This window comes from Asterias amurensis, chromosome 5 (genome assembly GCF_032118995.1).
Source record: "Asterias amurensis chromosome 5, ASM3211899v1".
NCBI classification, from domain to species: Eukaryota; Metazoa; Echinodermata; class Asteroidea; order Forcipulatida; family Asteriidae; genus Asterias; species Asterias amurensis.
Window position 1 is genome coordinate 24,798,344 of NC_092652.1, and position 22,281 is coordinate 24,820,624.

Sequence of the window (22,281 nt, forward strand, 5' to 3'; positions counted from 1 at the left end):
AGACAGTGTAGTGAATTTTTAAACCCTTCCTTGGAGATCTCTTTTTTTTTCTACAATATCTCTTTGAAATCCTCCCACGACTTCAGGCTCAATAAAAACACACTTCCTAAAAGTTGCACTAAACTTCTAAATATAAAGTAAGCTTGAAATCCCCACAGGGATCATACATTAGCCCATTTGACTCAAAAGGAATGCTATTAAAAACCATCCATGTTTTTCCTTAAAGGTATGGAAGTCCAGATGCTTTTCAAGCCTTTGTTATCATCAGGTGTGTTGCTATGTACGAAACAGCCCCTCCCCTCCAGTCTTCTCATGTAACAATCGTGACTCACTTTTTTTAAAGTAACTCTTTTTCTCTCTTTTAACCTTGCATGCTTTGCCTCCCTCGTCCCTCAGGATGTAGACACAGTAATCAATATTTCTATTTTTCACAGCCAAACAGTACACCAATTGATGAGCCAAAATAAGGGCACAGTTCCCAAGAACAAAACACCAGTGTTGCCATTTTCTAATCCCAGAATCCCAGCAGGTGTCATGTGACAAATAAAAAGATTGTCTAATATTTTTTTCTTTTTTCTGGACTTTCTTCTTAATAGAATAGAAAGTAGAGATCGGTTGAAACCATACCCTGTTTTCCTGGACACACAATGTGATGCTTTGAAGAAATGCAAGCAAGAGATCAAAGAGGAGAGAGTGGGAGTAACATCATCGCCATTCAACGGGTCATGGGTGAATGCATTCTTCCCTCGAACGTTGCTCTTTTCAAACGCATCTCGGCTATTGTTTGTGAGGAAGCAAGTGGTCGTCATTCGATCCGCACCGGGGAACGTTACACAAGAGAAGGGGAGATGGAGCTTTATCGACGATTATCTGGTCCAAATGATGTTTCTAAGAGAAGCCCTGCTTCAGGTAGGCCATTATACATTGATGTATTCCGCGAGTGACTTGATCTCTCTGCGTGTGGAGCTCTTAAAAGTGTACAAAACTCTCCCGTTTCATCAGATTTCAGGAGCTGGGGGATATCACCCGATGCTTTGAAATTTTAAGGGCCAAAATTTGTTATTCATCGGGGAAAACGTGCATTCCAATGAAATATGCCTAAGCATGAATGTACATGGTGAATAACTGTGGATGTTTTGTTCAGCATCGGGAAGCGTAAAAAGTCTCAGGGGTTCTTGTTTTTCATCAGATGAGGGTGCTAGTCATAAAAAGCAGTTCAGGACGTTGTGTAAAACTTGTGGATGAAAAACATTTTGGAACCCTGGGATGATTTTAACCGAGAGGTCCTAGAGGTGGAAGGCGAAGAAATATTCCACTTCGCCAAACCTTTATGCTTCAACAATGCAAAAGAATTGTTCCCGACATCAGATCATAGGATTCAAACTGCCTTTAGCTACCAAGCAATCTCAGTATGCTAGTTGATAAGACACTGCTCTAGAATTGCAAGTGTCGTGGGTTCGAATCCCACCCGAGTAAAATGCCTGTGATATTTTGTTTTCTTCACAGAACTCGGGAAATAACTGAGTATACAGTGCTAACTCACATCGGTGTATGGGTAAAAAAAAACTCATTAATATTCGTTATTCCCGATGCAAATTTATCGTTATTCCCGATGCAAATTTAAAACCTATTAGGACATAAAACCATCGATTATAAAGTGAATTAGAACAAAGGAATCACTTGATTTAGGCACATTAGTTCACAGTTTCATCTTGGGTGTTCAGCATCACATGTAAGCTACACATATAGAGTAACATCAACATGCAAACTGCAAAACCTGACAAACAATTACACAGGACGGTCCCCTGAGCAGGCGATCATGTGAAGTAATGAAAACTTTATTTCCAACCGGGAGGTAGCGTTTTACTTCCGTCTCCTTCCCTTCGCAGTCCGTGTCAAGAATAACCTCATTATATATTTGGTTTGTGGCAACACCATGTGTGTGTGTCTACTTGCCAGGTACAGTTTGTTCTTTAGAGAACTATCTTGCTATATATTCTATTATCATAGAGTAGATTTTTGGATTTTCAGGAGACTTCTCAGTTCTGAAAAGAACTGTCCTGCTTTTTAACTACTACATAAACCTGGGCGGAAGGTAGAAAAACTGCTGGGACAACTACTTGAGCTTATAGGGTCATTATTAACCTCCCTACCATGGAGTGAAGTCTTAATTGGTCACAACGTTTCGACTAGCTTGTTCTAGTCATCGTCAGGAGACTGTATTGATATCTTACCATGCAATGCCTCAAAGCCCAAGAACCTCATTATTCTAACAATCAGTTTGATTGAAGACTGGGTATCTCAAGGAAGAAAATATTCCAATAAGAGTTTGACGAGAGCGCAAAGTCTTTGATAGTCCCCTCACACCTCAGGGCCTATGTGGATTAAGCATTCTACATTCTCATCAGATGGATTGATTCCCTAATCTAACAATACTTAACACTCCCTCCTTTCGCACATGACATGATTGAAATTTAAAAACTCAACGAGGACTCCTTGGGTAAGGATTAAACTATGATGACCATCCCATCCAAAATGTTCATATCCTTGTCTACTACACGACTAAATTAACAGACAACTTTGTGAGTATGAAGTGAACATCCCACATCCCAATCTAAAATTCTCATATCCTTGTTTTAATCACGGAGGTTGAAACTCCCTCATGGTTTGATCTACAACTAAATGAACTTAATACATCACATCCATACTGAAGATGTGTTGGGTAGTCAATAGCATTCCTTGAATTTTTATCTTGAAAGGGCAGAGTAATTTTTCTCTGGTACGGGGCACTCCTACGATGAAAATGTAAATTTGTATTGGAAATTTGCAAAGGGCACCAAAGCAAAAGCACATGGCACCAAGGCAATTTTTGTGGAAGCCATGGGTTATAAAGAGGCTTGCAATACATGTAGATAGTACAAGTCCCCCAAGTTTTTGAACATTCGGCCCCCCCCCCCCCCCCAAAAAAAGGCAATTTGTTTCCTTCACATGTTAAAGCAATGTACACGTATACATGTATAGATGTGAAATGTGACCAAAATGGTCTAATACGCGCAAGACCTGCACGGTGTTTAGCTTGGAAGCCAGTGCTTCTTAAATCCACCAATGTAAATTTGCAGACTTCACCTCCAACTCGCTGGTTTGGTGCACTACCAAAACTGACAGCTGTTGCTATTTACTTTTTACAGGGTCATGTACTAGCACAAGTAGGTTTTGACTTGATGTCTACAGATTCTCTAAAGTTGATTTCACAGCCTTTTGACAAAGTCTTTCCTCCATGGTAATAAGTGATATAGCGTCGGCGCTCTTGTGTGCTGCTAGGAGAGACATTTCTCTACTTATATTGCGTTACTAGGCATTCTACGCTTAGACAGCTAGCACAGAAATCCGACACTTGTCCTGCGAGCGGAGAATGGTGACCGTAAGCGCAGAATTCAGCGGTAAGCAGAACCATGAAATTGGGCCCTGGTTATGCTTGTAGCAACAAGATGAAAGCGTGCAAACTCAATGGATACAAGACAACCCCAGACAGGGGCATGATTGAACGGAGTAACTACTGATTGGAAATGCTACATTAAAAAGTACAGTGCATTAAAAGGTTTCCAGCCTGTGCAAATAGGTGGACATGAGGTTCACATAGAAACCCCAGAGAGACCAAACTGTATAATTGACAGGGATTACGGTTAACGCAATGTTCGAATGGTTGCCGCAACGTTGGAATGGCTGTCATCTCAGAGGGGTAGATTCCATAGGAGTGGGCCATGCGATGCCAGGTGATTTCACAGAGGAGTTCCAACGCTGTCAATAGCGACAAATTAAAAATATGAATTCAGCTGCATGGAAAAAGTGTAATGACTCGGCAATTAGAAACTGTTTCATTGTGGAATGGACAGGAGAACAAAACTTACAATGAATACACTAATGTATGAACTTTAAAAAGCTTAATTGATAATTGATTGATCCATGCTCTTCATGGTTTGACAGGGGAGGCATGCTGAGCTCAAATTTGTGGAATTTCAATTTTGTTAAGCTGAATTCAGTTGAGTTCATAGTCAGTGTTAAACGAGCTTGGAGTTTTCTTTCCCTGATTTTCATCTCTGTGGACCCTGGTTCGATTCCACCCTCAGACAAGAGCTTTGCATTTTTATTGAGTTGTCAGTCCCAGATCTGGTCGTGTGAGTTTTTCCTCCCACATCTGAAAAACTAATATTTCTGTATCATCCCCTTTTAACGATCGTCCTTTTTTTTTGCAGATGGGGAGGAAAGAAGTTTTTTTATTTTTTTTTTAATGGTTTTGTTGACATGCCAAATATGAAATCAACTATAAGGAAATCATCACAATTACTATAAAACAGAGGGTTTGTGTGTTTTTGATGTTTTCAATAGTTTTGTCAAACAAATTTAACTCCTAGATGACATTTTCTGTAAACTTTTTCAAACAACTAAGCACAGTGTAGCCCAAGTAAATATTTGAAGAATTGTTCTTGCCTTGCCAACATTAATTAAAAACCTTCTTTAAACATCTTTTCAAACCTGTACATTTTGAAAAAAATATCAGCTGAAAAATCTGGGCAGTAAAAGTATAAAGAGATATCCAGACATGTTTTTTATGATTAAAAAAAAAAAAAATGGGGTCGGGGGGGGGGGGGTTTGAACGGTCGGGCGGGGACAATCAACAATTTTTCTTTTTTTTATGCAGGGAACAAGTTCGGCCAGCAATTTTGCATAGCAAAATATTTAGCCTTAACTTGTTTTGTGCACACTGAATGTTAATATCGAGTAGCAAATGGTGATTTTTGAGTAGCAACTAATACATTTTGTGTAGAAAATTACTCTGCTATATGCAAGGGAAATCGTTCACTGTTATGCATCAAATAGACCACCCTATAAAGTTGTGGTTGTTCATATAACAGCCAGTGATGTAACAACAACATTAATATTTTATTTCTAACACACAAACAACTGAAATTCTAGCTCTCAGTTAATTACAAACACCCATCGGTGTCCCTACCACCAGTATTCTACGAAACGCAATTTAATGCGTGTGGCTCAAACATGATATTGTCAGTTGACACCACAAGGGTAAAGAAAGAAACTGATCCTTGGGCCCGAACTCATAGAGCTGCTTCAGATGAAAGTTAGCATTTAACAAATTTCTGGTGAGCCAAACATAGCAGGAATCCGGTCACAGACAGTTCAAGTGGTATGGTAGCTTGACTTGTCACTTAAATGTGGTAAGCAAAAATGTTTGGGGGGGATTAAAGGTAGGGTCGTAGATTTTTTTTTCTTCAATGTAATGATGATTTATAGGCAAAAATATAGAGAAAGATACCATTAAAGTTGCATGTGAAAGTTTCAGCTGAATTAAAACCACCAAACTGTCATGTTATATTCAAAATTTGAGTGTCAAATCCATCCATGTTTAGCGAGGGGACAGTGGGTACCAGTCGTATCTTTGGACTGCGGCATTTGTGGACAGCCACCAACCCTCAGAAATCTGATCCCAGATTTGTTTGAGAGAAGATTTTCCAAACCAAATTACGTAAAAAGAAGTCCTTTCTCAAAATAGTTTGTTTTATCAACAGCCGCAGTGCTTCTCACAAAGTAAGTTTATGTGGTCATTAATGTTTGGAGAAGTTACCAATCTACGACCCTACCTTTAAGTAGCTCTATGAAATTGGGTCCATGGTTCCTTGTTCAAAAGTCATTTACATTATCAGCAGGCAGCTACTTAAAATGGGATTTCAGCGTCACTTTGAGGTTTGTGAGGTTTTATCATGACCACGAGGCACTCTAAACCAATTTGTGCAAATCAAACTTTCACAATTGTACTTTCGCTCAGTTGAAACCACTGCCGGCGCATGGCTGTTCAATATAGACGCATAACAGAGGGTGTGCGGAGAAAATGACTCTGTATCAAGACTAGAGTTAACAAAAGTGCAGTGCCTTTTTGAAGCTGTCCAGTGCTTATATCCTATAAAGCAGGTGCATAGACATTTATGTAATCATATGTCGTAAATGCCCGAGACACAACTCTCTCCAGTCACTCTTCATAGCATGTGGTATTGAAACGAAACCCACAAACACTCGTACGTACGTTCATTCTTAGGCAAAGACAGGAATGAAGTTTGCTTTAGCCAAGTTAGATGAAGTGTGTTAATGGCTTAGACATTTAAGGAGTATGTGGTTGCCCTACTTGTCTCCGGTAGAATACTATCCACTCCGTCATGTGCAATGAGACCCCCCCCCCCCCATGCCTCCGGAGTATGCTACATTCGCCTTTGATGTGACCCTTACCCGATGTACAACATTAATAGGTTTGAAGTATGTGGAATGATTAAAGTAAATGCAGGCGTTTTAAACTTACTCAGAAACACAAGCGTGAAACCTCTTCACTGGCGGAGTGATGTTAGAACATACTGGCAAGGACATTTATTAATGTTCAGGTATGGAGTTGACAACTTCACGAGTATAAGGCACAAGCGCACGGATGTTTCACGCTTATAATCCATCTGAACAAAACGTTTTTCCAAGAGTGTTTTTGTATTATTAATCAACTACAATGTAAAAAAAACACTGTTCATGACTCTTGAGCTGTGCTCTAAGCTGTCTATGGCAGAGTGGTGATGCACTCTTCGTTTTCGCAGCCTCTCTAAGAATCTTGTGAAAAGTTTTGCCAGATGGCCTACGGATATTGCTCCCAAGGACAAAATTAATAACTGCACACGTAATTGAACATGCCCGGGAACATGAACAAACCAGACGTGCTTCGCTGAGAGTCTGTTTCGTCAGTCAGCGTGTATCAACCGACCTGACCAGACTGGCCAGAACAAATGGTAGAACAGTTGAACTACGTATGCCCTCCCGTCCCCAAATATATCTAGCATTCAGTTATTTGAAGGATGCACGTACCATAAAAAGACTGTACTAACTTGAACCATTAACTCTAGCAAGGACACGGGCAGAGCGCTGAGTGTGTGTCTTGGTCCGCCAAATAATTTTATACTTGTGATGGTTTGATAACCTACTATTAACCAATCAAATTCGACATTATGGAGACACAACAACCCAATCAACCAATCGGATTTAATAACCCTTACAAGTGTATTGTATGCAGGTGGCTTGGGCCGGATGTACAGGTTCAAAGTTTGTCTTTCATAATTTGGCGGGAAAACTAATGCTGGCTTTGTGTAAATGGACCTATTGTTGGTCAGCCACTCAATATTTGTACAGTAATTTTGTTGGGGGAAAGTGATTACTGAACTGATTTTATTAGGGGAAGGCAGACAAATGTAAACATTTTGTAATGGCATTACAAACAAGTCATAACATACTTTGATTGTAACTTAAAAAACACTTGGCTAAACATCAGATAGTCTTTTTATACACTTAATTTTGTGAAGTCAGGTTTCATGTCAGTCACTTCCTGCCCAAAGTTAAAGAAAATTATTTTTCTCATCAAACAAATCAGGAGATCAAATAACACCTGATTTTTTTTGACCTACCAGTTAAGTATTTCTCAACATACCGTTTCACTAATAGACTGTGAAAGTCTCGCGCGAATTTCAACTTCATGGACCATTGTGGTCCCAACCATATGGAGTTTGACCTGGGTGATATTTATTATTTTGTCAATTATTTGAGGTTAACATAGTTTATGACCATGACAATTGTATATGCTGTTGGGAATCTAATTAGCTACCTCTGCTCTATGGACAGCTATTACAAATTGTTTTAAATATAAAAATTATGTACTTGTAGATCAAAAATTTCCAAAAAGTGCAGTTGCCTCATGATTCGCTCCTAGCGCAATTAGTCAAATGAAAACACAACACAAACGTACTAAAGAGAATGCACTTCTTGTGTTTCTACTACACATACAACTTCTAAAACTTTAGATTGTACCTTCTTTTCACCCTCTCAGATCACACAGGCAGATAGAAAACTAGACTCGAGTGAGAAATTGCCAAAGTCATACTGATAAATGGGGGGGGGGGGGAGGGGCATCTCCAATCTTCACCGATCCATATAATCTGCTTTGATAATACTTTGCACACCATTTGCGGGGACGGGTGAAATTAATACAAATCTAGGTGAAACATACCAAGGATAATAACGACGACCACAGAACACAAAGTCCTGGTCATCAATCAGGCTTACCTCCGCTGTGTGGCAAGACGATTGTTACGCACGATGCAACTTCAAGTACCTCCAGATCTGTTTCTTTCTACTCTCTTATGTACACACTTTAACCTAAACACAAACGAGGAAAATTGGAGAGGATTTATCATTAAGAACGAAGGAGGAAGGGGAGGACATTTTTTGTGATATGGGTCTAGAAAGAGGATATTTTCTCCCCCCACAGAGGAGAGATGACTCATTTTATGTAATATATCATTGTGGGGGGCTGTCAGGAATTATACATGAAGGCCCTAGAACAAATTTAACTTGGCTTCATGGTGCTTTTCTTATCGTTCGTGCTTAGCATGTGACATGATGGAGGAGAGGGGGGAGCGCAGAAGCGAGCGCGATGCAGCAATCCAGCGGAGTTGCCCACCAAAGTAATGTCAACACTCCAGCGCTGCTCAGCAAAGGGGGAGGGGAGATGGGGGCTTTTAACCTCGGCTGGTAATTTCTGCACAAATACACTCAAAGGTAACAAAACACTGTGTTTCTGGTCGCAATCCACTTTAGGGGGGACTGGGAGATACAATTGGCGAGAGATGCTCTTATTTTTGTTCCTCTCCATTTTTATCGCTCAGGTTTTCCAGCAGGAAAACATGTTATTGTTTGTAATTCTGGTTATTATTACAAGGCCTGCCTAAAAAATATGATTATTCTTGCGGGAGTTTGCCCAACTGTATAGCACATGACCAAAACACTGAGGGTGGTAGGGTTCGACGAGATTTTTCCATTAACAGAGTGGGCTAAAATTTCCTAGTTGGATAAATAAATCAAATATTTTTGGTTGAATTTTCTCTTTGGGGTTTGGAGGGAAAATTGATGACACAAGAGTGCGGCAACTCCACACACTAATTGGTCCAGGGAAATGAGGTTGTCATGTCATATATAGTTAGGGTTGTCAGGTTCAGCTGTCACTCAGTGAAGTGTGCCGTGGCCTGCACTGGCTGTGCACAGCTAGACAGCGTACCCCCACTGTCAGGATTAAACAAGCTTCATTTTAGGGATGGCCCCGTAGGGGGTGCACGGTTCGAGTAAAGTTGAAAATTCCCCTGCGTTAGATTCACAATTGGTTGGAAGGGCAGTAGCATTCCGCAGAAGCCTTAATGGGAGCGTGGATGGCTTCGGAGGGATTAGCTTGTTCAGGTCAACAGGGGAATACCCCAAAAGGATCTTGCCTGCTGCTCTACCCGACTAGAACAGAATTGGTTCAGCTTTAAATGAGATCGATCAAGAGTTACATCAAAAGCATCAACCTCTCCAGGAGTAACTTTTCTTCAGCGATTTATTAAAAGACTTTTATATATTTTCATCTGCTATTGATGGGATGCATCATTTATGAAATCTGAAGACAACCTAATAAATCAAAACTATAAAGCCCAGTTCATACTTCATTGTGAAAGTGAATTTCCTTTTGTCACAATTGACAAAACAGCGCAACCCAGATTGAAACAGCGCATACCAGATTGAACCAGATGGAACCAGCGCATACCAGATTGAACCAGATTGAACCAGCGCATACCAGATTGTGTGCTATTATATTGAAAGTGTGCTAATCACTTGTGATAAACGATTTTGCATTGTGAAGTACATTTGAATTAGTCACATGCAGTTCTGATGTCAAGACCCATCAGAAGTGGTGTTTTGTTTTGGTTTTTTTTACACAAACTCTTGACGTTCTCACTCATTGCTGTTAAACGTGCAGATTTGCCACTTCGTGAAAGCAGTGACGAAATGAAAGCAAATAATCTATACAGATGTGTCTACATTTTTCACATAAACAAAAATCTTGGAAATGACAAACAAAGAGGTCTAGAGGTTCATTGAACTACAAGAGGGTAAACCTTTTAAGGGTGCTAAACCCCGCGCATTTAGTGTGAGTAAGTGCATTTAGCCATTCACCCTTACAGCCCCTACATTATAAGTCATCGAGGTGACCAAGGTGTGAAACGCAGTCATAATGCCAAATGGGAAATCCAATATTCTTAATACTGGGTCCCTTATTTGCTTGTAAGCCCCACAACTAATTACACAGCCGCTAATTGCAATAGTCATTAAATAAATTAGTACTCATGTTAACAGGTTGAGTGGTTATTTCCAGTAGATTGCGCTACTGCACTCTTGCCCTGTCCACTAGCGTCATTATCCGCTCGGCAGGTGAGGTCTCTCTCTTGTGAGCTGACGTCTCGACTAATGAGCGAGGTCATTAATTTACCTCTAGAGGAGTGAGTTGGTATTAATGTCCAGTATTGATTGCCATTGATAGTGTTTATGCAATGGTGACAATTTAGACAAGGGGAAGCTTTGGAAAAATCAATGGCGTCACGCTAGATGGGATCCACTCATCATCATGAAGCTGGAATTGCAAACTGTGGTCACTCTTAAAATGCCACTCGAGACTGAGTCATGTGGCCATCATGGGTCATCTTGATTCAGGCCAATCTTTATGTTATTACACATTTCAGCGAACCACACAAGAGTCTCGCTGCTAAGCAGATGAGTGTTATGCTAAAGTAGAAGTGTGAAGTGTTTTGTATGAATCATATGAAAGTAACTACACCATTTTGGGTTCAATAGCATTCCACACTAGTGACATCAATTTTGCTTGAAACACCTGGCTGTCAGACAAACGTTCTGCCACTCACAGGATCACCACATCATCGTGCACCAAACCCCAATAAAAGTACAGTCAGTACACACAAGTAAACATAAAGCTACTGCACGCCTATGTTAGTGAAATTTGACACAAAAAATAGTTAACAGCCTGACGTTTCGACCCTAGAAGAAGAGTCTTTCTCGAAGGCTATATGACGCCTCAACAAATATGAATAGGTAAATTTGACACGGCATCTGAGCTCAGGTAGTGAGCTTCTGACTTTAGCATTAGTGTGGAGTGCTATTTGACAGTTCTACTTGTTCGAAGGGTCAAGTGGGGATTGGTGGTGGGTGGAGAGAAATTTACTCCGCTGATGTTAGGGAGAGCCAACCTTTTCTCAGGTATTAATGTAAGGGCTTTTAAGGAGTACGACCCTTGAACACCTCTGACTCATTTGTCTCTTCTTGACCACAAATCGTTTTCTTGTACCCATGACAACCCCAAAATATGGTAATGTCAATTCAACAGGATAAAAAAAAAACATTGTTTAATTTAAGTCCAAGAGCTTGATGATATGAATTTTTATACCAGTTTATAAAAATTGTTTCTGTAAAGTATACTGTCTTTCTGTAATGAAGTCATATTCAAGAAAACTGTGTCTGAAAACTTGTTTATAAAAAAAAATAAAAAAAAAATTAAAAAGCAACAGCTAGTTTAGGTTTACAACCAAGGACATTTTGTTTACTACTGAAAATTTGAATCACTATCTTCTCATAACTCACACAATGGATTCAGCCCAAATTTCCACAGGTTTGTTATCTCACGTATGTGGTTGATCACACCAACCATGAGCATTGGTTGCGAATATTCTAACATAAAATATCTTCGGCTTGCTTCGCCCGAGTGCATAAAAATTGGGGGAGGGTTGAAAATGTTAGTTCTGATTTATGTTGTACCCTATAAATGTGTCAACAATACAGAAGTCTAAACATCTTCTTAGCATTTCATAAAACATCCCAAGTATCACCCAATAAAATTTTTACTAGATATTTTACAGCTTCCCGAGCTCATCAATTGGGCAATTAAAGCCAAGACAACTGCAACATTATACTTTTATTCATTTCAAATGTTATCTGTTCTCCATTTCTAGTTAGCTGTTTATGATTCATGACTAGTGTCCAATTTCATAAAGCTGTTTAAGCACAAAAGTAGCTAAGCAAACACTATTATGCTTACCAGAATAAGGTTACCAGCCAAACTACCATATCACAAGTTAAATTTGTGACTGGTATCTTGCTCATTTCTGCTAAGCTGAAATGTTTTCAGCTTTTGGCTTTTTCAATGTACTTTTAACAATTTTTATTGCATAATATGTTAATTCATGATTTATCAGCCTTCAAGCTGTTTTCATTAAATGTTTTTAAATAAACCATTTCAATCAATTAAATCAACCAATCAATCAATACTCTCTATGAAATAGGGCCCAGCAATTATGACAAATCAGAGTCATTCCCTGTCATGAATCTAGTTCATCCTCAATCCGACATAGACAGAGAAAATAAAACCTGTCAAGCACCACCAGAAACTCCAGCACTTCTTTACAAACACCTAGAACTCTTGTCGCATTAAAAGCGTTCGTGCTCGTCCACTCCATGACTCTCTGCATGTTCAGCCACTACATGTTTAGCCTTACAGAGAGAGAGAGAGTAGTTAACAACGCTGTGCATGGCAAAGTGTACAAACCACTCTCTGAGGTGCTCAAGTCTTTGATGACAAGCTCTGCGTTGAACCATCTCTTCAAACCGTAGCAGAATCTACAACTAAAGGTCTGTGTTTGATAAGTGACGACCGAGTTCTTTTGGATATTTCCATCTTTGTCTTTCCTCTGCCCATTCCCCCCCCCCCCCCCCCCCCCCCGTTTCTTTGTGAAACCCATTCCGATTTGATCAAACAGTAACTGGCTCTAGCGCTCGACCATAAAAATGCGTGGACACACTAGCGGGCGCGGAATCAATCACAATTGCCAGGTCCAGACGCTGTGCAGAAGAGGCTTGAGTATTTACTCAGTTGGTGAAGGGGGGACTCAGCACTCACAAAGGGAGCCGGATCGAGTTGCAGATAGACCCGTGAAACACTATGCTTACAGCGTTGCTGCCGCTACCACAGGGGGGCTAGACTCATCCACACCTGGGAGGTGAAGATGAGATATATTGACCAACAACTCTTGCCCTTTTATCCCCGCACCTGCCCACAAGTGTTATGAAGAACTTTACAGAGGGCCACTATAACACTAGATGGCATGATGCGAGGAGCAACAATGCATGGGCTTTCTCCGACGGTAATCAATAGCGAAAATTAGAAAATTGGAAGTCCCCATGGGGGTGCGATGGGAAGGCACTCTGGTTTTCAGCGTGAGGGGTAGAACATTAAATAACCTAAGCTATGTGCTGGTGAACTCTTACCTCAACCGTATCCCTCCCTCTGTTCTTACCCCCCGCCCGCTGTTATCTGTATTATGTTGGACTGAAATTGAATCAGATTGATTTTACTGCAGTTGGAGATGGGCTATGAATGTCTCCTCTGCTCCTGACCCGAAGCAATCTGTCCTATATTTTTTACTTATAGTTTGGGAATCTAATATTCCAAAGTGTGGTGAGCCTACAATTTTGGTCCTGTTTATGGGAAAGCGGAGTGCGTAGCTAAATATGCATTTCGTAAATTAGACACTGGTTTTTTGAGTACCATTCAGTTGAGATCTGATTGTGGAAAAGATTTCTTCCATTTACAACGTATGCCTTTCATTCAAAATCAATTTGATCTAAAAACATTGTGGCTTTTATAATATCGTATGACTGAATGTGGTATAATGTGGTTTGTTCCATCCATATAGGAGATCCTTTTGCAAGTCTTTACGTAAATCAAATTTACGGAAAGAACATTCACAGTATTGCTTTTCAAAAGTGATAATGGGGAACAATGGACAAGGTTGATTAGTTTAGTTGACTTAATAATTGCATCAGGAAGAATAACAAATGATATGTTGGTTTCTACTCTATCACCATTGTCTAGATTGAGGGTTCGAATCCAACTTTAGTAACCTGTGTTTTCCCCACAAGTCTTAAAGTCTTTAAGTAACAAGTGAGTCATACACAAGCGTAGGGGAAATAAAAAGTGCTGCTCAATCAACATGAATTATTATTATATGCATCTGTTGATAAACATTAATGCAAGAAATAATTAGTTGCCTCTGATTGATGTGTCAACCTTAGCAGAGTCTTTCTTGAAGGCTTAAACACTTGACAATACAAAACATAAACAGGTATGTAACAAAAGCTTTCAAGTGATGGAAAACAGATGATAGAGATGAAAGTACACAGAGAAAATAAGGGATGAACAAAGAGAAGGGTAACAAGGAGGGGGAAGGGGATTGATAAATAATAACTGATGAATATTAATGGAACACGTTGCCTTGGATCGGTCGAGTTGGTTTTTGAAAAGCGTTTGTAACCGTTTGTTATAAAATGCATATGGTTAGAAAGATGTTGTAAAAGTAGAATACAATGATCGACACAAACATGCCTCGAAATTGCACGGTTTTCCTTTTACCTCGTCGACTCACACGGTCGGCCATTTATGGGAGTCAAGTTTTTGACTCTCATAAATGGCTGACCGTGTTAGTTCACGAAGTAAAGGAAAACCACGCAATTTCGAGGCAAATTTGTGTGGATCATTGAATTCGCCTTTTAAAACATCTTTCCAATCAAATGCATTTTATAACAAACGGTTGCAAACGCTTTTTATAGACCAACTCGTCCAATCCAAGGCAACATGTTCCTTTAATGTTGTTTTTAATCTGTTGAACAACAATTTGTAAAATAACTTGAGTTAGATTCAAAGGAAAGAAATGATTCTACCACAACACATACAAAGGCTTACTACATGTACAAAGTGTTTATTTAGGAACATATGGGAATGTCACCATTTGCACTTTTTGGCATATAGGAGAATGTCCTCCCCAAAGCGTTTAAGGGGGCAAACGCACACAGCCACACTGTATTTACAAAAGCCACAATTTCCTTCTGGGACAAAGTCATTTCCTCAGTCTTCTGTCCTGTTTCACAATGATTACAATGTCAACCTATCCTGTGTGAAACCGGGCAGAAAACATCTCCCCTGTCTACCTCTAAAACGCTCCGAGTTATAACTTCATAACTCCGCAAAGGGATGGTGAAACAGAGAAGGAAAATCCACAGACAGTCGCATGAGGACAAGGTGAAGAAAGAAGAAGGAAAAAAAAAAGACTTCGAAGGAGAAGAAAAAAGGGTAAATGAAGAAGAGCAAGAAATTAACTGTGAAAAATCATGGCCTTAGGACGGGACATAGACAAGATGCTCGATCGACGAAGTGACAGCTGATGCAATATTAAGATGCATCCCCCTACAGCCCTTGTAAATGATTACCCCAAGAGGAAATAATAGGATGGCCCCGCGCCATCAAGTCGCTCCCTTCCCTTCTCGTTATGACCCCTCATTTTCAGGCAGGTATATATGAGGTCGTCTGGGATCACACCTTAACAAACCTCTTTCTTCCCTCCCTTCTTACTTTTTTCCCGCTGCAGGCCATGTTTTCTCCAAGGAGACTCAGAAAGGGCTCCAAGTCAGAAATGGTAAATTCAGTGGGTGGGAAACAAGAATGTGTTCGGGCCGACCGGTGGCGCTGGGATGCAGTATCGTCTGTCAGAGACACTGCTTTTGGCACAGTTGGGATTGAGTAGATCAACCTTTCCTAAATGTTGTCGTCTTTTTCCTCTCGTTTTTTGGGGGAACAGATTCCGGGGAATGAAACGGGATAATAAGACTGGAGGGATGGAAGTTTACAAAATGAATTCGGGACAAAAAAATTAATTTTTTCAAAAGCAAGCGAGAAGGTTTGGGTTGCCGGCATGAGTCATCAGGGAAAAGTCCTCGCTGGAAACCCGACGCGTCCTTCCAGCATGCCACCTTTTGGGCACAGTTGCTACTGCTCAATACTGAACAGCTTGCTAAACACAAACTATTGTTACGACGACCTTGGAAAATCATTTCAGGAATAATAAAAAATGCGGATGAAAATTAATGAAAAATATGTTGCCATGGTGGAGGCTTACATCATCATAGAACCTAATTACAGATTGGAGCTTATGAGCCCCCTGGTGAGAATTAGTTTGTGTTTGTACAGAAGGTGGTTAGCCTACTACTGATGATGCATTATGCAAGGTTATACACATACATGTACACTGATAATGTTCACAGTGGATGCTGTGGCTAAAGACGTCAGAGCAATTTTGGTGTACATTTTCAGTTTGGTTTAGAGCTATAATGTAGATAATATTGATTAAAAAAAAAAAGATAAATTAAAAAAGATAAAGTAATAATAATGATTTTTTTTTCTTGTATAGGGCTTTTTTACAAAATGGTATCAGTAAACTTTACATTAGTGCCCTTGTCACTGGACCAACATCGTTTTTTTTTTTGATCTTTCTCAGCTCCCTGTGGAGTATACATCGCTGGGCTGCCGGAGAAACAAACAATATCAACATCAACATAGAGCTAAATTCAAATTCTTATTAAGATTTCTATCATAAAAAGGAAGACTTTCAGTTTCTTCTTAAAAATGGAGTACAGACACCTTAAAGGTGTTCACTTACTCCTAACACTTTTTCTGTCGCATCAAAAAATTGAAATCTCAAATGGTTAGGAGGCACACGTGTGCACCTCCAAATTGTAGGTCCCCAAGCGGTAAATCTGATGAGGTAGATGCAAACACTTTGAAACAGTGCCCTTTGCAAACTTTGGCTGACATATTTTGAACCTGAAGGTAATTTTGTGCACTTAATGATCCAAAGGCAGTGCAATGAGACCACTCCTTTAAGCATGATTTGATAATTACGTGATGCCCCACGTCAACAAAAGCCACTTCTCAGAATAAGTGATATGGCATTAATAAGAAACAGAGAACTCAACCACAATACCTATGTCATGTTTTCAATACACAGTATTTGTTACCCCCGGGAAGGCGTTAATTAAGAACTGAACTCATATGAAAAACAAGAAGTAAACTAGGTATTTTGTCATTGTTTTCATCATTATATTTAAGAATTTCGTCATTGATGCAATAGAATCAGATGTTCTAGTCTGAACTTCATAATCAGAAAGCTTTCCGACTAAAATAACAAAACTTTTTGAATCCCTACCAATCCTATGTAATACATTTACAATTTTTCACAACTAAATACCATCTTTCAACTACATGTACATGTAAATACCATCTTTCTCTTTGATAAATTTGTTTTTTATGGGTGAAGGAGCAGTAGAAAAACAAAATGAAACCCCTTTATAATACTAAATTTTGCCAATTAATTGAACACTGTGTAGTCCTAATGGCAGAGGTGCATTTCATCCTCTTTTACCTGCTCGGCTGTTAAACCTATAACACGCTCAATGATCAGACAGGCTTACTTAATAAAGTACAATGAACTCCAGGTTCATCTTGACTGGCAGTTCATTATACGATGATGATGCATCTTTATTAAGTTACTTGTCTTTTCTATTCTTTCTAGTGGGACTATGAATTGGTGAATAGCTCTTTTGTGTGAATGTGCACGCATAGTTTAAGAGAGTTATACACAGTCTAGGGAGCAACCTGTTGTGGTGCTTTCTGTCCACTGAGAATGGTTGGTTGAGGGTTTCTTACTTGAGCTTTTATCTTGGGAAACCAAGGTTATTATAAAAAGAGCTCATGTCTTTTTTTAAATTGGTGTTCCTATAATTAAGTCGTTGAAACTCTTATTCCTAAGCTCAGCAGAAGGAAGCCTGTTGTGGAGGTTTCAGTTCACTGAGAACGGTTGATCAAGGGTTTCTGGAGGGTTTTTCAGAAAATAATTGTGTCTTGTTTGAGCCTTTTTCTTGGGAGCCCTACATGGAGGTGTGACAAAGGTTAAAGAGCTCCTTCTTGTTTAGATGTTTTTTTAATTTAGTCGTTCAAACTCTTACTCCTCAGTATGGCATCTGCTAAAAAGCTCCTATTGTAGTAAAGGTTTCGTCCTTTTGTACTTGTATGTAAATTTTAATTTTTCTTTTAGAAACTAATTGATTGTTATGTTGTGACGTGATAAATATACAGTGAATGGCAATTAGTTTTAAAATAAACACGCAACCAGCTCTGTTTTGCACACACTTTTGTTAAAATAAAACAAAATCCTTCACAAGAGTAAAAACGCAATATGGAGGTGTGTAAGTCCACATAGAGTTTCCACATTGTGTGGATCTCTTTTGTTCTCAGGTCTGCACTGCATAATAGGTTACAACACATTTTTACTTATTTTTTTTTCCCCCGATCTGTTTCTCCATCACAAGATCTCCTTGTTTCACTCTTTGCTGTTTCACTCTTCCAACAAAATTCCAATTCTCCTTTTAACCCTAATGCCATCCGTAATATATAAAAGCACTTCAAAAAAGGCTGTATAAGTTACTTAAGTTATTTGTTCTAATCCAATAACCAAAAAGAAACTCAATCATGAGGGCGTGAGTTTCCATCATTCAACATTTCCCCGCTCTCCGTCCGACCCAATATCATTAATGAAGAGTCAAGACCACTGTGATTGTAGTCCAGACATCTCAACTGTTCAATTACTAAAAACCCTTCTAGATACGTTACCAGGGCCCCGCAGACCACCAATGCATTTAATTCACCCAACACTCATATGAAGTTTATATCAGAGATGATCTCGTTATAACATAGCTTGTATTACCACCACCTAGGCCTAGGAGCGGTCTTGCCCGAGGGTTCATTACTCTGTCTGGACCACTACCAATCACCGCCCTGGGCTGAACCAACTCCCTTGGGATCAGGAACACTATATACCTCTCTGTTTTGGCCAAAGGGCCGTGACCTACATTAACTAATTTTCTTCCATAAAATACTTACAAATATACCCTAAAAGCTGTACTTTTTAAGCGTGGGTAAAAGCATGCTGCTGCATGTAAGCAGATACTTGTAATTTTATGCCGAATTTAGCACACTGAATATGTGACCCAATCACGGGAAATAAGTTTTACAGTGAACATGCCTAATAGCATGTTTTGGGGTGCCGAACGGTGACTCTGCTAAAAAAAAAAAGGGAAATGAAATATATATTTTTTATGAAACAGGGTGGAAAAAAAGAGAGATCAGAGTGAATCATGCTAAAATGTAATAACAATAACAAGTTCAGGTGTTTTATTTACAGGCGTCTCAAAGCTGGTCAATAGCATTCAGTAACATTTCACCACGCCCTCTGGAACTCTCTGCCTCAACATCTCAAGGACACACATGACATCTCTCGATTCCAACATTCTCTCAAAACCCATCTCTTCAGATTAGCCTTTGCAGATATCGAGTGAAATTTTCTTCTTGTTCTTTGACCAGCGCCTTTGAATGTTCTACAGATTTAGTGTGCTTTATAAATGCTGTATTATTATTATTATTATTATTATATTTATTATTCCAGACAGGTTTTTTGAAGGTTTTGAATTTTGAGACCCATCTTTACAAAGGTGCTGCAGTGCATTCAGCAGCCACAACCAAAACCAACGGGGGAAAACCCCTTATCTCAGTGACAAGTGTAACTGGGTTCGTTTACATGTGATACACGACACACAGGACGACAGGGCTTCACATCCAATCCAAAGAACGAAGCTATGACGGTTAAGTGTCTCGCAAGGCGCACAAGAGTCAAGACTGGGACTCGAACCCACACTCTGCTCATCAGAAACATCAGAGCTTGAGCCCAGTGTGCTTTCCCACTCAGCCATGACACGCCAAGATAAAGACAAGTTCCATTCTGTCTTATGAGCAACATCACCAACCCGCATGTTAGCCTTTACTTAGTCTTGAAATCAAGTCGGTAATTGTTAAGCGCGGTGTAGTCACGGGGACGGTACACTCATCCTCGATCCCGGTATGTGTGTGAGAGTCAGTGATTGCTCTATGGTCAGCTACCACGCGCTACCTACGACCATTGCATGTGTATAATCGCACTGTGACTGTTGCATGAACGGCAGAATGTGTGCTAGTAACAAATAGGCAGCGCCTAACGACTTGTCATCAAGTCTAGCCTTTACTATGATGCAGCCATTGTTGCTTTTGCTCCAATCCAATAAATATTCAAAGTGAGGCTTGGAGGAAAATAGTCTGGCTCCTTTTGTATGATCACCTATTCATATCTGTTGGTGCATACAGGAAACTAGACAATAGGCCTTATGGACCAAAATGCATAATAACAGTGTCCTCTGCCTCTCATTCTTGTGGATGTTTATTGTCACGTTTCAAAAATATTGAAGTACGCTGACCTTAAGTACTTGTGCTGGGATTTGTTTCCACAACACCAATAATGGAGTGTAGATAAATAATAAAAAAGGTGTGTACTGGTGAACGCATTGCGACTTTTCCATATGCTAGTATACACACAAGGAATAAACATTATAAACTAACTACAGTCTTGCCAGTTATATACATGTTTTAGACAAGAAGTATGATTGGTGAGTATCTTTTTAAAGAAGTTGTTATTTGCAATCTGAAATATCACTGTTTATGACGATCAAACCAATCCTCAGAGATCAATTTCAACCAAATACATCACCGAAGTTAAGGAAAATTGCATTTGATGACCATAAAAATAACAGCCTGTTTTGAAAATCATGACAGGTTGATTGTTTGGTGTGTCATGGCCAAGCGGTCAAGTGCACTGAACTCAGCTCTGGTGTTTCTAATCAGCAGAAGAGTGGGTTCAAGTCTCAGGCTTGACCATTGTTGCTGCATCCTTCCGATAGGATGTAAAGCCAGATGTCTCAAGCATTGAATAAAGCACATACAACAAGCTGGTACACTTATCATCAACCTCTCCCCATTACTAGTTACCAAGTAACGTTTTATGCTAACAACTATTTTGAGTAATTGCCAATAGTGTCCACTGTCTTTAAGAACATCACTTAATACAAAACTTTCATTGAAATGAAAAGCATGTACGTGTAATACAGATTTGTATGAGGGGGCTTTGGGACCCAGACTTAAGTGTACAGTGCGGATTGATATGTTTGATTGTGAGTGTGCATAATGTATTAATGTGCTTTGTGCAATAATGGACGCCACATCAAGACTTTGGGAGGAAGTCTTCATTAAGTCAATTTAATTAATTACGATAAAATGTCTTGTAGTCATGTGCATGCGTCATGACATAGTGGAGTGCTTTAGAACCTATTAGACATAAGACACAGGGATTAATGTAGAGTGAAAGATGTGAGTGAATTAATGAGTGATTTATGTAGAGTGAATTAATGAGTGATTAATGTAGAGTGAAAGATGATCCCTTTGGCAAGTGACTTGTATCGTGCTGTTGCCATCCTTGTCATGATTGCTAATGATTCCTTTATTTTTTCATTTCATTTTTACATGTAGATTTTAAACTTTTTTGGCATATTATAGAGCTGTGTTCTTTGTTTATGAAGTTGTATTTCAACAACATTTTAAAATCGGCTAGAGTCTTGAAAAACTTTTTCTTGATATTTGGGAGTGTCTTTATGTGAAAAATATTGAGCATTATAAATGTAAGGTTTTTTATTTGTACAAACCATATCATTATATATTAATTGACCTGAGAAGCGTGTTCTTGTGAAACTACTGGCACGTAAAACCACCTCAAAATTCTGATATGGTATGTTTCAAAATAATCACAAATGGAAAAGCACAAAATCCTTGGCAGAAATTTTTTTTTCTTGGGCCCCAAGTCCATCTTACCCCTTGATAACATTCTCAAATAGATTTTACACCGGATGTAACAAATGAATGTACTCTAACTCTTTCGTGACCATGAAGACATAAAAAAACTTCTTCGTAAAAAAAAAGAATCATCTCTCAACAGCTCATAAATTATTAATATGTCGCTCCTTCAAAATATGGCGTCAAAGTTACTGTGAGTAATCATGCTGACCCAAGGCAATTAAACGAGCTATAAACTTTGGAAATCTTCTGAGGATGAGGGGATAAGAAAAGGGCTGGAGCATGCATTTTAAGTGGTCATTACCGGGTTACTGCTGGATCAGGACTAGTAACATGTATTTGCTCTGGTCTAATGTTCCGTACCAAAGTGCGCTGATGGGTACTCGGCTGATTATCAAGAACTTTTGAGGCGAACTTGAGATTTCTTCCCGAAGTCCGCGTATAATGAGTGTGTCCAGACAGAGCGGCTCTGCATTTGCTCGGTTAGATTACAATCTTAATGCTCAAAACGTGATCAGAATATTAAATCCAAATGAGGGGGAGGGGAGGGGGGGTGTTCACAAAATGGTTTAAGTTGAAAGGGGGGGGTGAGGGAGACATTACTCTCCACTGAACATCTTCAAGACCTTGAGGAAGTAAATCGCTGCTCAGATTACACCATGGTTTCTCGGAGGGGTTCATTACACTTTTTTGTTGTTCAACCTCTTCTC

At 39.4% G+C, this 22,281-nt stretch overlaps 1 protein-coding gene across 6 annotated transcripts in view; it reads right to left on the bottom strand.

Moving 5' to 3' along the window:
- The window catches only part of LOC139937048 (thrombospondin type-1 domain-containing protein 7A-like), a 228,683-nt gene that overhangs the window by 117,343 nt on the left and 89,059 nt on the right, over window positions 1-22,281 (bottom strand). For all 6 annotated transcript variants that reach the window (XM_071932020.1, XM_071932016.1, XM_071932019.1 and 3 more), the window contains one exon: window positions 8,161-8,253. The gene's annotated coding sequence lies outside the window, so the exon portion shown is untranslated. The remainder of the gene's footprint in view (window positions 1-8,160; window positions 8,254-22,281) is intronic.